Source organism: Brienomyrus brachyistius, chromosome 8 (assembly GCF_023856365.1).
Source record: "Brienomyrus brachyistius isolate T26 chromosome 8, BBRACH_0.4, whole genome shotgun sequence".
In the NCBI taxonomy this organism is placed as follows: Eukaryota; Metazoa; Chordata; class Actinopteri; order Osteoglossiformes; family Mormyridae; genus Brienomyrus; species Brienomyrus brachyistius.
Window position 1 is genome coordinate 15,090,354 of NC_064540.1, and position 12,736 is coordinate 15,103,089.

The window sequence follows — 12,736 nt, forward strand, 5'->3', positions numbered from 1 at the left end:
GCGTCCTCCGATATCATTGGTCGATGGACATTCTTCTGGCGCCGTGTGGTCCGATTGCCGAGGAGAAGCTGTCAGTCATGTCGCACTGGCACCGCCCACGTTTCCCACTCCTGGTGTGAAACCTCGTCGCCTCCTTTCACTCTCAAGGATTCTTAAAGGGCCACCAGTCAACATAATAAAGAGTATTAATATGCCTTCTGCACGACGCTAAAACTGCAGGATTTAATATAGTAACAAAAACAATAGAGATGCAATACAATACTTTAATATGCACGCACTTCAGAGTTTTTTTTTTACTCTCTGTGTCTTAAACTGCAGCCCATTAATGTCAACAACAGAGCATTATGTGACGTGGAAACTGCCATTATTAAAATGGGTTAATTAGTACGCGATTCATTTTTAATGACTCCCCGATGTGATACGCATTCCTAGATGATATAATTGTATTTGGTTATATTGGGTTAATGAATTAGGATGTTAGTAAGAGTGTAATAAAATAGTAAATGAATAACGTATTCCTCGTATATTTTGGATGATAATAAGGAATCCTTCTGGCGGGGCTCCTGCCACGCAGGCTACAGTTATTGATGCGGAGTTGCGCAAAGCCTTGCGAACGTGGAAAGTTGGCAAAAGGCTTTCCTTGCCGTCAGGGTCGCACCTGTATATCCGGAGGGTGTTGAAGCGTCATCTCTCTTTGTCCCTTTAGCATTCAACGGCAATAGCTACGGCATCACATCATGACTGGAGGACAGCAGATGCACGGCGGTTATTCCAGACACATTTCTGTAGGCGTGTTGGTCGCGTGACCTTTTTACGGAAAATTGCTTCGAATGGCTGTCTAAGCCACCGCCATGTAAAATATTCTCCTAATTTCAAAATGCAGTTGCTGTCTGTGTAGTTTTGTTAAGGCCTGGTAGAAACAAATCGAAACAAACTTAATTCCGAATATAATCAGTTAACCTTTTATAAATTTATGCATAGTAAAATGAATCAAAGGACGCAACACTACAAAACAATCTGCAAAATATAAAACGTGAATGTTTGAAATATATAAAGTATTACAACAGTCAGGATACACTTATATAAAACATGTCTTTTAAATGTAACTAATTATTAATTAAATGTAACTTGTATGTTCTAGGCTCCCACTGCTGCTGGCATGAACTGTAGACAGATCTTGAGATATTTCGTTTATAAACTTTCTACAGTGGTGTGGTAGTTTATGGTCAGGACAAATAGCACTATTCTCTGTGACCATGTGTGGTTGAAAAGTTTGAGGCAGTTAATCTTCCAGGAAGAATGAGCAGAAATTGCATCAAGCTGTTGTACAAAGTGGCTGCAGACCTATGTAGAAACTGCGATAATTGCTGCCATAGGCGTGTCCACCAAATATTCAGGTCAAGGGGCCAGAATACCTTTGGGACATACATCACCCTTCAGCTTCAGCCTGTGCTCTATTCTATACCAGCTGTGGTGTTCAGGCCTTTGAGTGATCAAGCTTTTGCTTTTAAGTGTTTCATGGAGCCGGGGTAACAGGCATAGCAGATCGGCAAGTCAGCCATCCCCAAGCCGATTCTCTGCACTCACCAAACCTCCTGAGCTTGTCTGGATGGAGATGAAAGGTCAACAGGGCCTTGGGAAGAAGGTACAAGGTATTGAGATGTTGACTTGGTCGGGGGGGTGGAAGACTCATACTTTTGTGGATTATGCAGGGTGAGGCTCAGGCAATTTATCATGCTTGTCCTCAAGGATCTTCAAAGATAACAAGCCATCTGGTAGAGCAATTCATCAACAATAAAGCTGAGAGGCGTGAAATAGGGCCAGCCGCGTCACGATGCCGCTCGATGGCTAACGGGTGTGCCAGTGAGGAGCATGGAAATACCTTCCTAATAGGAAGCAGGGTCGCTCAGAAAGGCTGCCCTGAGCCTGCCAACACAGCGCGTCCGTACGCTTTGTGAAAAACGTAGGCCTCTTCAGAGGCAGGAGGCCTGCATTGGAAGCAACTTTTACTTCTTGGATGGATGGATGGATGGATGGACAGATAGAGATAGAGACAGACTGAGAGAGAGAGAAAGAAAGAGAGAGAGAGAGGGAGGTAAAATGAGATGGAGGGAGATACTTTATTAATCCCAAAGGAAATTGCTGGAATGTAGGATTTTGGTGGTTGGATAGATAAAAGATAGATTGTACATTGTCCCAGACACAATTAATCGCATTCTAATTTCACTCTAAAGAAAACCTGCACATATTTTCCCAATGTGTTATATGGTACATGGAAGGATAGTTGACTGTGGGATTACTAAGAAAGCGTTTCAGGGTTCTCAACTTTCCCAGGTGTCCACACACAATGGCGCTGAACTTCCTTCAGTGTGCACACCGACATTTACATTTTCCACCGCTGTTTGTTTAGCAGTGCGAACACCCTCCCTGCCAAGTTCCTTTCATTTCTTCGGGGCCTAACTGTGGCAGCGGCCTGAACGTGCTGAAAGACACCTGTGAGCTGTCAGTCGAGCACGAGGGCCGCCCCTCGTCCAGGGCCTATTATCCATACTCACAGCAGCGTCACTGCCGCTGAAGGTATGCATTGTTAGCAGAGCCCTCTGTCAGCAGCCAGTTTCCATTTTCTTTCAGAAAGCGTTTTGCTCATTTGTACCTTTTCACTCACTCCGTACATCAGGGGGTGGGGGGTTTATGGTGCGTCAGGGAGGGCAGTGCAGTTGTGTGCATTTGATGGAGATGTGTGACACTTTATTTGCTTGGTTATGGGTGTTTTATTAGAACTCGGCCCTCAGCCATGTTGTAGCAAAAGCAGCAGTCCAGAACCTTCTGAAACAGTCGGGAATTCTGGAAGCCGTGTCCTTTTAAAGGTGGCTCCTTTGTACGGCAGCTTTTGTCTGTTTTATTTATTTTAGCGCGAATGCCACCCTGCCAAGCTATTCACCTTCCTCTGTGGGTCAGCGCTGGCCGGACCACTTTGTCGTGTCCCGTGACGGCATATCAGAGCCCTTATCACAGACCAGCCTTTTAGCAGAGCTTGATAAATGAAACGTATCACTGCTCTGTGGCGTTTGAGAAAAACACTTGATGACAAATTTCAATGATCGTTTCCGAAGTTTATCGAAAGATCAAGTTGACTTACTTAGATTATAGTCTGAGCTGAAGTAATATAGCACATTTAAGCGGAAGATAATCATAATGGGGTTTAGCATACATATTTTGTACAGTTTTGGCATTTAATCTAACCTTTTCAGGGGAATTCAAGTCTCTTATAAAGAACTGATAGGTGCACAGCCACAAGCTAACAAGTTGGGACTAAATAAACAGAGGGTGTTTTGAAAACCCTGTAAGGTGTTAATGAGTCAGCTTCCCACAAACTGATTCAGAGCAAGGCAGCTCCGTCAGTCTGAACAGGCATTCAAAAGAGGCCGACTGCCTGCTGCCCCAGGTGCATAACTCAGTTTATCTCCGAACACTCGGGCTTTGTCGTTACGAACAAAAAGACAAATACTCTGCCTTCACTCTGTGACTCTGTGTGCGATTAAAAGTGCAGAGAGAAGTGTGAGCGTGTGCTATGCACCCCCTGAACAGGTCACCAGTGAAACTACAGGAAGTTCCCCACACTAACTGAATCCAGTGAAGCACCATGCTGGTCTGTGTCACCCTTTTCTTAATCTGTTGACATGATACCAGCTGCAGTAAGTTGCTGAGATGTTTTGCTTTTATATCTGCAGTGTTTTACCATGCACATTCTTCCCTTGACCATTATTATGGGGTATTATCGACTCCTGTTGATTTGAGGACTTTGGTAGCTCCTGCCCACTTTTACGTGCCGCTTTCACACCACACAACAGGAACCGAGAGCTTTATGCTAAACAATCATGGGAGTCAGACTTCACACATAATTTAATACGAAAGTATTAACGATGGATAATCATATTGTTAGTTACTGGATTAATCGTAATCAAAACCAGACACAATCTTTTATTTATGTTTTATTTATGTGATCCGTAACAATGTAACGTCATCCTGCTAATAAATGCTGCAAGTTTCACTGCCAGCACCAGCGATATCAGACAAAAGTATATTGGTTATCAGTCAAAATTCCAGTGCAGAAATATGGAGTCGCAAGCAAAAAAAAAAGTATTCATGAAAATGTAACTTAAATACAAAATTAATTCCATCTGATTAATTTTTGTTCTGCTAATTATATCTTTTTCATGCCCTTCCGCCTTACTTCCTGGTTAGTGGTGGTACTTCTGCTTACAACGATGGCTTCCTGATTGATTGATCACGTCTCCCGTATTTTGTGTTTGAACAAAGTCAGTCTGGAGTAGGTACTAAAAAAAGAGTTCCAGAACTGCTTCCGAGGAACTATAATCAGGCCAAGTTCCTGCGGTGTGAACGCAACAAAAGTTCTTGGTTCCTGAAAAAAGTTTCTACAGTGTGCAAGACGGCAAACATGGCAGCACATGGGCACATCCTACAGCTGGGAACATCTTTAAAAATTAGGGGGAAGTTACTATAGCGCTAAATAATATGTCATATTACCTGCGAAAGTCACCTTTGACGATGGGGTACAGGAAGGGGGCGACTCTTTACAGACCCTGCATATGCGATGGGTCTGAGGAAGGCATCGTGGAAGGAGAGCAGGGAGAATCCCAGCGAGGACTCTGGGTCTCACACTTCGAGAGTTACCTCCCCCCCCCCCCCCCAGTCCGCCCGGCCACAAGCAGTTTTAGCTGGGCGCAACGGCTGTGGGTTCCTTTTCCTCAGCTGAATGCCCCCCGCCCTGATCAAAGGAGAGTACTCCTGAATAGACTGAAAGGCGAGTTGGGGGTTTGGGGGAGCCCCTCCCCTCGAGTAGAGCTTTATTTGATCATTGATAATAGAAATTAGCATTCTGAAATGAGCCCGTATTCGGGAGCCAGTCCCAGCTCGGCCAAGAGAGGGCGCAGACTTGGACGACCACCTCCATGCAAAGGCCGTTGGCTCTGCCTGCCCTGCGGCGCGGCTACACGCTAATCACACAGCGCCACAGAGTGCAGCTCAAAGGCCTTTTGGGAGCAGTTATCCTTCATAATTTAATATAAGTCAGGCCGCTCTGCATAATTCAGCTATTATCCTCCCTAATAATGTAATCCTTGGCATTAAAATGCCGAAAAGGAGGATGTTAGTCATTTCTATAATGGATTGATTTTTACTCTCCTGAAATTTCTTCTCCGGGCACCAAATGACCCCCAAGTCCACACATGGTCGGCCATAATTAACAACCCCCCCCCCCCCACATTGGTTGGTCCTCTGGTCCGCCCTGAAATTGCCGTGATTTCAGCAGGCCATTGATGCAGCTGTGAAGCCTATTACCACCTGCACTTAGGACCTTTCCCCAGGTAATAGCATAATGATTGCCACCTTTCGGAGCTTTGTGAGCCTGGGTCCTAGTGGCAGTGGGCCGGGGAATCGGTGAGGCCAGATTTACGCCGAATGCTCACATCCACTGCTGTGTCCTTTAATGATTCACTCACTCCACATTGGAATCTTTCGCATATTATCCCATGTCATTTATATACCTGTCTGCTGATTGGATGTTTGCTAAGTAATAATGACTAAAAAATGCACGGATTTGGAAGAAAAGAAAGATTCGGAACAATACAAATAAATAATGATAAAATTTTAAACTATACAAATATAAAAATACATAATAAAACGGGATTAATAAATATTAAAGATAAGTAACAAAGACATGGAAGCAAATAGTAGCTAGTGGCTGAAGCAAGTCACAATAGGGTAATCTCAATCAAATTACACCTGTTAATTCTGCAAACGTTCTATTACAGCAAATGAGTGCTAATGTACATAAGAATGTGTTTGCTAATGAACCTTCTTATGGAAATCCTGGTGCCAAAATTCATTTTTTATGTTGGGGGGAAAAAGCCTCAAATTCTTCCTATTAAGAAGTGTACTGTTTGTTTTTTTTTCCATTAAATGTTGCAGTATGATCTGTGGAGGAGAAACACCCAGAGCTGGTAGGAGGTTACAGAGAGCAAGATCACGGCCTTTTATTCATTTCCATCCAGATTTTCGTGCGCATCCTTGTTAATGGCATCATACTGTATTTCCATTCTGAATTTGGGGAGGTTCCACCCAGGATGTGGACTGTCTCGTACCCTGCGCCTCTCAGAATAGGCTCTAGGTTTACTGGGCTGGAGAAGCAGTTATGGCAAAGGGTTGGATGGATTCTGGGAGATGTGTGAACGCACAAAAAGCGCTCGAAGTGCTAGGGCTCATGCCGGAGCGATACGGCGTGCTCTTCCAGGCAGAAACAGTTCCCTGCCACGTCAGAGTTTCAGTGGTGAAGGTTACAGGTCAGACCACATACCGCGAGAGGAGGGGCGTAAAAAAACAGGCGGGCGGGCCTTTGTGCCCTCGGACGGGTGCTGGAGATGAGCGGATGCAGAGGAAATCTGCCTGAGAACATGAAAACTCCATCGTAATAATAACAATATGGTAAACATAGGATGCAAATACAGAGAGAGCATCTGTACACTGTCAGTCAGCAGCAGAATCTGTGACTCACAGGTTCACCACCCAATATTCCCAGCACCTGCATGGAATTTATTGACCGAGGTTTCCTTTGCTTTTTCATTTAGTTGTGCAGGGTTTCTCTTGGCTAGTAGGCTGGTGTTTACCAACCAGTATGTAAGGCTGAGCATTTGGGCATCCTGGTGGCAAATCGCCACAAGTAGTTTCTGTTTCACAGCACACCGGCATGTATGAAAAGGTAAGATGTTATCGTTTGTAATGTGACACCAACGTCACGACAGAGGACCTGCTGTAGATATCAATGTAAATGCACAAAGCGGGACAACTTACGGAAGAGCATTAGGGAGACCTAAAAGGAAAATAAATTATAAAGCATTTTGAGACTAAATTTAAATGAAACTTTCGAGAAAAATTCAAAAGTTAAACGGTAGAAACCTATCAGTATTCTGCTGCTTTCTGAGCTCATTCCACATCAAATAAATGTTCAGGGCTCCCCATGTCAAAGACTGCTAGCCTTTGAGTATGTGGCATCTTTGACCAACCAGTAGGGGGGCAGATAATCTAGTTGCAGTAATAGTAGAAATGGGATATTTCTCACATTATGTTAATCGACATATTCTGCAAATCACCTCACGACCCCCCTACTCTGGTAACTTCTGTGCTAGGAGAAGCTCTCCTCTAAAATAACACATAAAATTACAACCTTATTCTTAAAAAAACAATTTTTTTCTCAGAAAATTGCAATTTTATTCTTGTTGTGACTTTTTTATTGTAATATTATGACTTTATTCTTGAAATTCTCAGTGTCACCCTTAGTACTCTGTCATAACAGGATCGATGCAAGCTTTAAAGATTTATATATATAATGATAACCTTGTTATCCTAGATGAATCGCTGTCCCCCATGGGTAAAACGTGGCCTAATTCAGCCATTGCTGTGTTAGCAAACAAATGTGTGACGAATATTGAAATCATCCAAGGCTACAGTGCAGCACGAACCTGCCAGCCTGTGCACAGTGACTAAAGGCTCTAACCCACAACCACATGAAGATGTAAAGGTACTCAGTCTCCAGGACATTGAGAATCCAATGAAAATACTTACTAATTTGGTGTTATTTCATGCATAAAAAACTATTAAAAGATTCTGTCACTATAATCTGCGGCCTGCTTAAGGACAACAGGCAGATATTTCCACCACCCTACTGCCATCACGAGCAAGAAAGGAGCAAGATAGAACCCAAGTTGGATAGAACCCGAACGGGACAGAACCCGAGTGGGATAGAATCCATCTGGGGTAGGACCTGAGTGTGATAGAACCCAAACGGGACAGAAACCGAGCGGGACAGAATCAAACTGGGATAGAACCTGAGTGAGATAGAACCCGAGCGGGACAGAATCCAACTGGGATAGAACCTGAGTGTGATAGAACCCGAGCGGGACAGAATCCAACTGGGATAGAACCTGAGTGTGATAGAACCCGAGCGGGACAGAACCCGAGTGGGATAGAATCCATCTGGGGTAGGACCTGAGTGTGATAGAACCCAAACGGGACAGAACCCGAGCGGGACAGAATCCAACTGGGATAGGACCTGAGTGTGATGGAACCCAAACGGGACAGAACCCGAGCGGGACAGAATCCAACTGGGATAGGACATGAGTGCGATAGAACCCACATGAGATAGAACTCAAGCGGGACAGGATCCAACCAGGATAGAACTCAAGTGGGCTAGAACCCGGGTGGGACAGAACCCAAGTGGGATAGAATACAAGTGGGATAGAACCCGAGTGGGACAGGACCCCGAGTGGGATAGACCAAGCATTTGTTTATGGGAGGGCCCAGCTGATTTTCCTGATTGTTCTGCCTTTTTTAGTTTTACTCTTCACGCTTTGTTGCGTTTCAGAGGCTCTGTAGACAAGGTGATATCAATCAGAGGCCACTGTCCTGTTTGGTCTCAGTTACTGGAATCTTCTAACGTACTTTGGGGACATGGGGTACCTCTGGCCAGGTCTCCCGTCATAATTCTGCTCTGACAATGTGAAGGTTTTTAAACAAAAGTTGCAGTCATGACTGGAGTAAAAGCAGATCTGCTTTGTGTTGTGTTCTGGGAATTGTTAACGTTGTGTTGACCATCAGAATATTTTAGATAAGGCACAGCCTTATTTGCTGTTGAACCTGAAGGAATGGCGATAATCCCCACATTATTTGATGTGCTGAGAGTAGAGATAAACGGCCGCACTTCCTGCTGGCCTGCCCTGCCGACCATCTGCCCACAGACATGGGTGCATGGCATGTAGACTTTAGTATGCTCTGTATGACCGGTTCTTGGAAACTCGTCAGGTACACTGCTAGGATCAAAAAAGCTCCCACAGTTTTGGAAATCTTTACACGCTTCACCGCAGTACCAAATATTCCATTTGGTCATGGATCTGCACAAATTTGAAATAAATAAATAAGTTTGCAGAACTTTGAAACACTCGCAGCGTTCTTCTCATGAAAGCACGGGCATGTCTGAATGCTTGTACTGGTAAGGAAGGGGGTGCAGCCGCAGGAGATGCTGGGAGAGCCAGGGTGTCCTGCCTTCAAGCTGAAATCATTTCATAAATGATGAAACCGTAAGCCGATCAGTATACGCCTAATCTCTGCAAGAGGAGTATTTGCTCAGCAAACAAAGAGCAGCTTAAATCATATGCAGAGGTTCACTCGTGCACGTTAATGAATATTTCAGACCTCGCAGTGATTTTCAGGCAGTCCCTGGGGTAGTAATGCAGGTTGCCCAACTACCCCCCCCCCCCCCCCTGCACTTCATTCAACAGATGTGCCGCACTCCTGCAAGCTCCAGGATGCCAGAGGGCGGGAGGACATCTGCCAGCCACACCCTCTCCGGAGTGCCCACCTCAGACCAGAACTGGAATATACCTGTCATGCCTGCAACTTTCTCACATGCACGCTTTTGATCAGTGCCTGAGTTTCACTCCTCTAGATTTATTTTCATTGTTTCAATGAATAAATTCGATTGAGTTTCATCGATTTACTGCAGTGTTTCTCAACACCGGCCCTTGGGTTTCCTGACCAGTCCACAATTCTGCATCCTCACAGCTCCCAGTCTAAGCTCTTCCAGGTATTTGGTATTCTTGATTGACTGGAGCCAAAATGTGGAATGCTTGGGGATCCCTGCAGAATGCGTTGAAAAATACTGATATAATGATATTTACTCAGTCACAGTGCGTCTTGTACAGCTCCTTCATACCACTGAAGCGTTGGAGGTGGAGTGTGAGCCTGTCTGTGCACCTAAACTGTTTATGTCCACCATCCTGCTCGGGCTGTAGCTGGTTGGTCAGATGAGATGTCAGAGTTTGATATAAGCCAGACTTCTCCTTGTATTTAGAGGGAGAGTGGGAAAGGTAAACGAATAAAGGTCTGCTTGGTCCGGACAGAGACAGGAAGCCATGCCGCTCACTTGCAGCTCAAATGCATTTCACATGCGCCTCGCATGCAGCCTCGTTTCCGCATGGCGGGAAGCTGTGCCATAAACTGCAGAGATGGTCATGGGGCGCGCAGGCACACATGGGAACCACTGTTCTATGGCGATTCTAGGAAAGGCTGTGCGTTCTCCAGAAGGATGCGCGCATCTGGTGTCAGGTCTGCTCGCCAGTTCCCCAGCTTGTATCTTTGATCTCGCCGCCGCGCTCAGAGCATTTCAGACGAGGTCGGAACGGCTGCAGCCTGCACGTGTCCGCAGAGATGCGGGAGACATCTGCCCCAGCGTGGGCAGCATCGAGGGACCCACACTCTGCTTCGACCGGCTGGACGATGCCCGTTTGGCCGGCAGATGTCTCCCGTCAGAGCAGAACCGACAGGAAATGCCAGGCTAATTGTGTGGATTAGTGACGATTCTGCCAGCTGTTAGAGAGGGAATCGGGGGCCACTCATCTCTCCGCCTTTTAGCTCTTAACTCTTTCCTCTGAATATGTCTTTGCTTCCTCAGGGGGCCACCTGCCCCCCCCCCAGGGCTGCCTGCAGATAGAGTTAACATCCACTGGTGCAAAAAAACAGATGCTTGCCTTGTTCTGTAGCCCCCGCACCACAAAGTCCTTCACAGGCTGAAACTCGAAGATGGGGGCTAAATGTTAGGCACAGTCCAGGCTTCCCAGAACCACCGACTCACAAATTCCCCAGCAATGTGGGACACTTTCTGACTCCCTGCCACCTTGATGCGGAGAAACTTGAAACTTGTATACGTTCTGGAGTTCAAGGGAACCTTTTATTCATCTGCCAGAAGGCAAGAAGAAGGCATGAAGTCACTGGGCTTTGCAGAGGCAGACAGTGGATAAGAGCGAGTGTTGGTTACTGGTCGGGCGTTTTGCTGCATCCCCGTTGCATCCCGCTGGCTGGGTTATGGGATGGACTCGGAAAGGCTGTACTACAGCCATGACTCAGGTCAAAAACTAGACAGATGAATCGTTGGTTTTGTGAAGCCAGGTTGCCCCTATAATTACGGTTGTTACTATATTATTCTTCACAGTTGGAAGAAAACAAAACAATAAGGACTTTGCATCTGGGAAGGACACATGTCCCGAAATGGCCAGGACACAGGATCCCCAAAGGGCCAGGACACAGGATCCCGAAAGGGCCAGGACACATGTCCCGAAATGGCCAAGGCACATGTCCCGAAAGGGCCAGGACACAGGTCCCGAAATGGCCAGGACACAGGATCCCCAAAGGGCCAGGACACATGTCCCGAAATGGCCAGGACACAGGTCCCGAAAGGGCCAGGACACAGGTCCCGAAATGGCCAGGACACAGGTCCCGAAATGGCCAGGACACAGGATCCCCAAAGGGCCAGGACACATGTCCCGAAATGGCCAAGGCACATGTCCCGAAAGGGCCAGGACACATGTCCCCAAAGGGCCAGGACACAGGTCCCGAAAGGGCCAGGACACATGTCCCGAAATGGCCAGGACACAGGATCCCCAAAGGGCCAGGACACATGTCCCGAAATGGCCAGGACACAGGTCCCGAAAGGGCCAGGACACATGTCCCGAAATGGCCAGGACACAGGTCCCGAAATGGCCAGGACACAGGATCCCCAAAGGGCCAGGACACATGTCCCGAAATGGCCAGGACACAGGTCCCGAAAGGGCCAGGACACATGTCCCGAAATGGCCAGGACACAGGATCCCCAAAGGGCCAGGACACAGGTCCCGAAATGGCCAAGGCACAGGTCCCAAAATGGCCAGGACACATGTCCCGAAAGGGCCAGGACACAGGTCCCGAAATGGCCAGGACACATGTCCCGAAATGGTCAGGACACAGGTCCCGAAATGGCCAGGACACAGGATCCCCAAAGGGCCAGGACACATGTCCCGAAATGGCCAGGACACATGTCCCGAAAGGGCCAGGACACAGGTCCCGAAATGGCCAGGACACATGTCCCGAAATGGTCAGGACACAGGTCCCGAAATGGCCAGGACACATGTCCCGAAAGGGCCAGGACACGGGTCCCGAAATGGCCAGGACACAGGATCCCCAAAGGGCCAGGACACATGTCCCGAAATGGCCAGGACACAGGTCCCGAAATGGCCAGGACACAGGATCCCCAAAGGGCCAGGACACAGGTCCCGAAATGGCCAGGACACATGTCCCGAAATGGCCAAGGCACAGGTCCCAAAATGGCCAGGACACAGGTCCCGAAATGGCCAGGACACAGGTCCCGAAATGGCCAGGACACATGTCCCGAAAGGGCCAGGACACAGGTCCCGAAATGGCCAGGACACATGTCCCGAAATGGTCAGGACACAGGTCCCGAAATGGCCAGGACACAGGATCCCCAAAGGGCCAGGACACATGTCCCGAAATGGCCAGGACACATGTCCCGAAAGGGCCAGGACACAGGTCCCGAAATGGCCAGGACACATGTCCCGAAATGGTCAGGACACAGGTCCCGAAATGGCCAGGACACATGTCCCGAAATGGCCAGGACACATGTCCCGAAATGGTCAGGACACAGGTCCCGAAATGGCCAGGACACAGGATCCCCAAAGGGCCAGGACACAGGTCCCGAAATGGCCAGGACACATGTCCCGAAATGGCCAAGGCACAGGTCCCAAAATGGCCAGGACACAGGTCCCGAAATGGCCAGGACACATGTCCCGAAATGGCCAGGACACAGGTCCCGAAAGGGCCAGGACACAGGTCC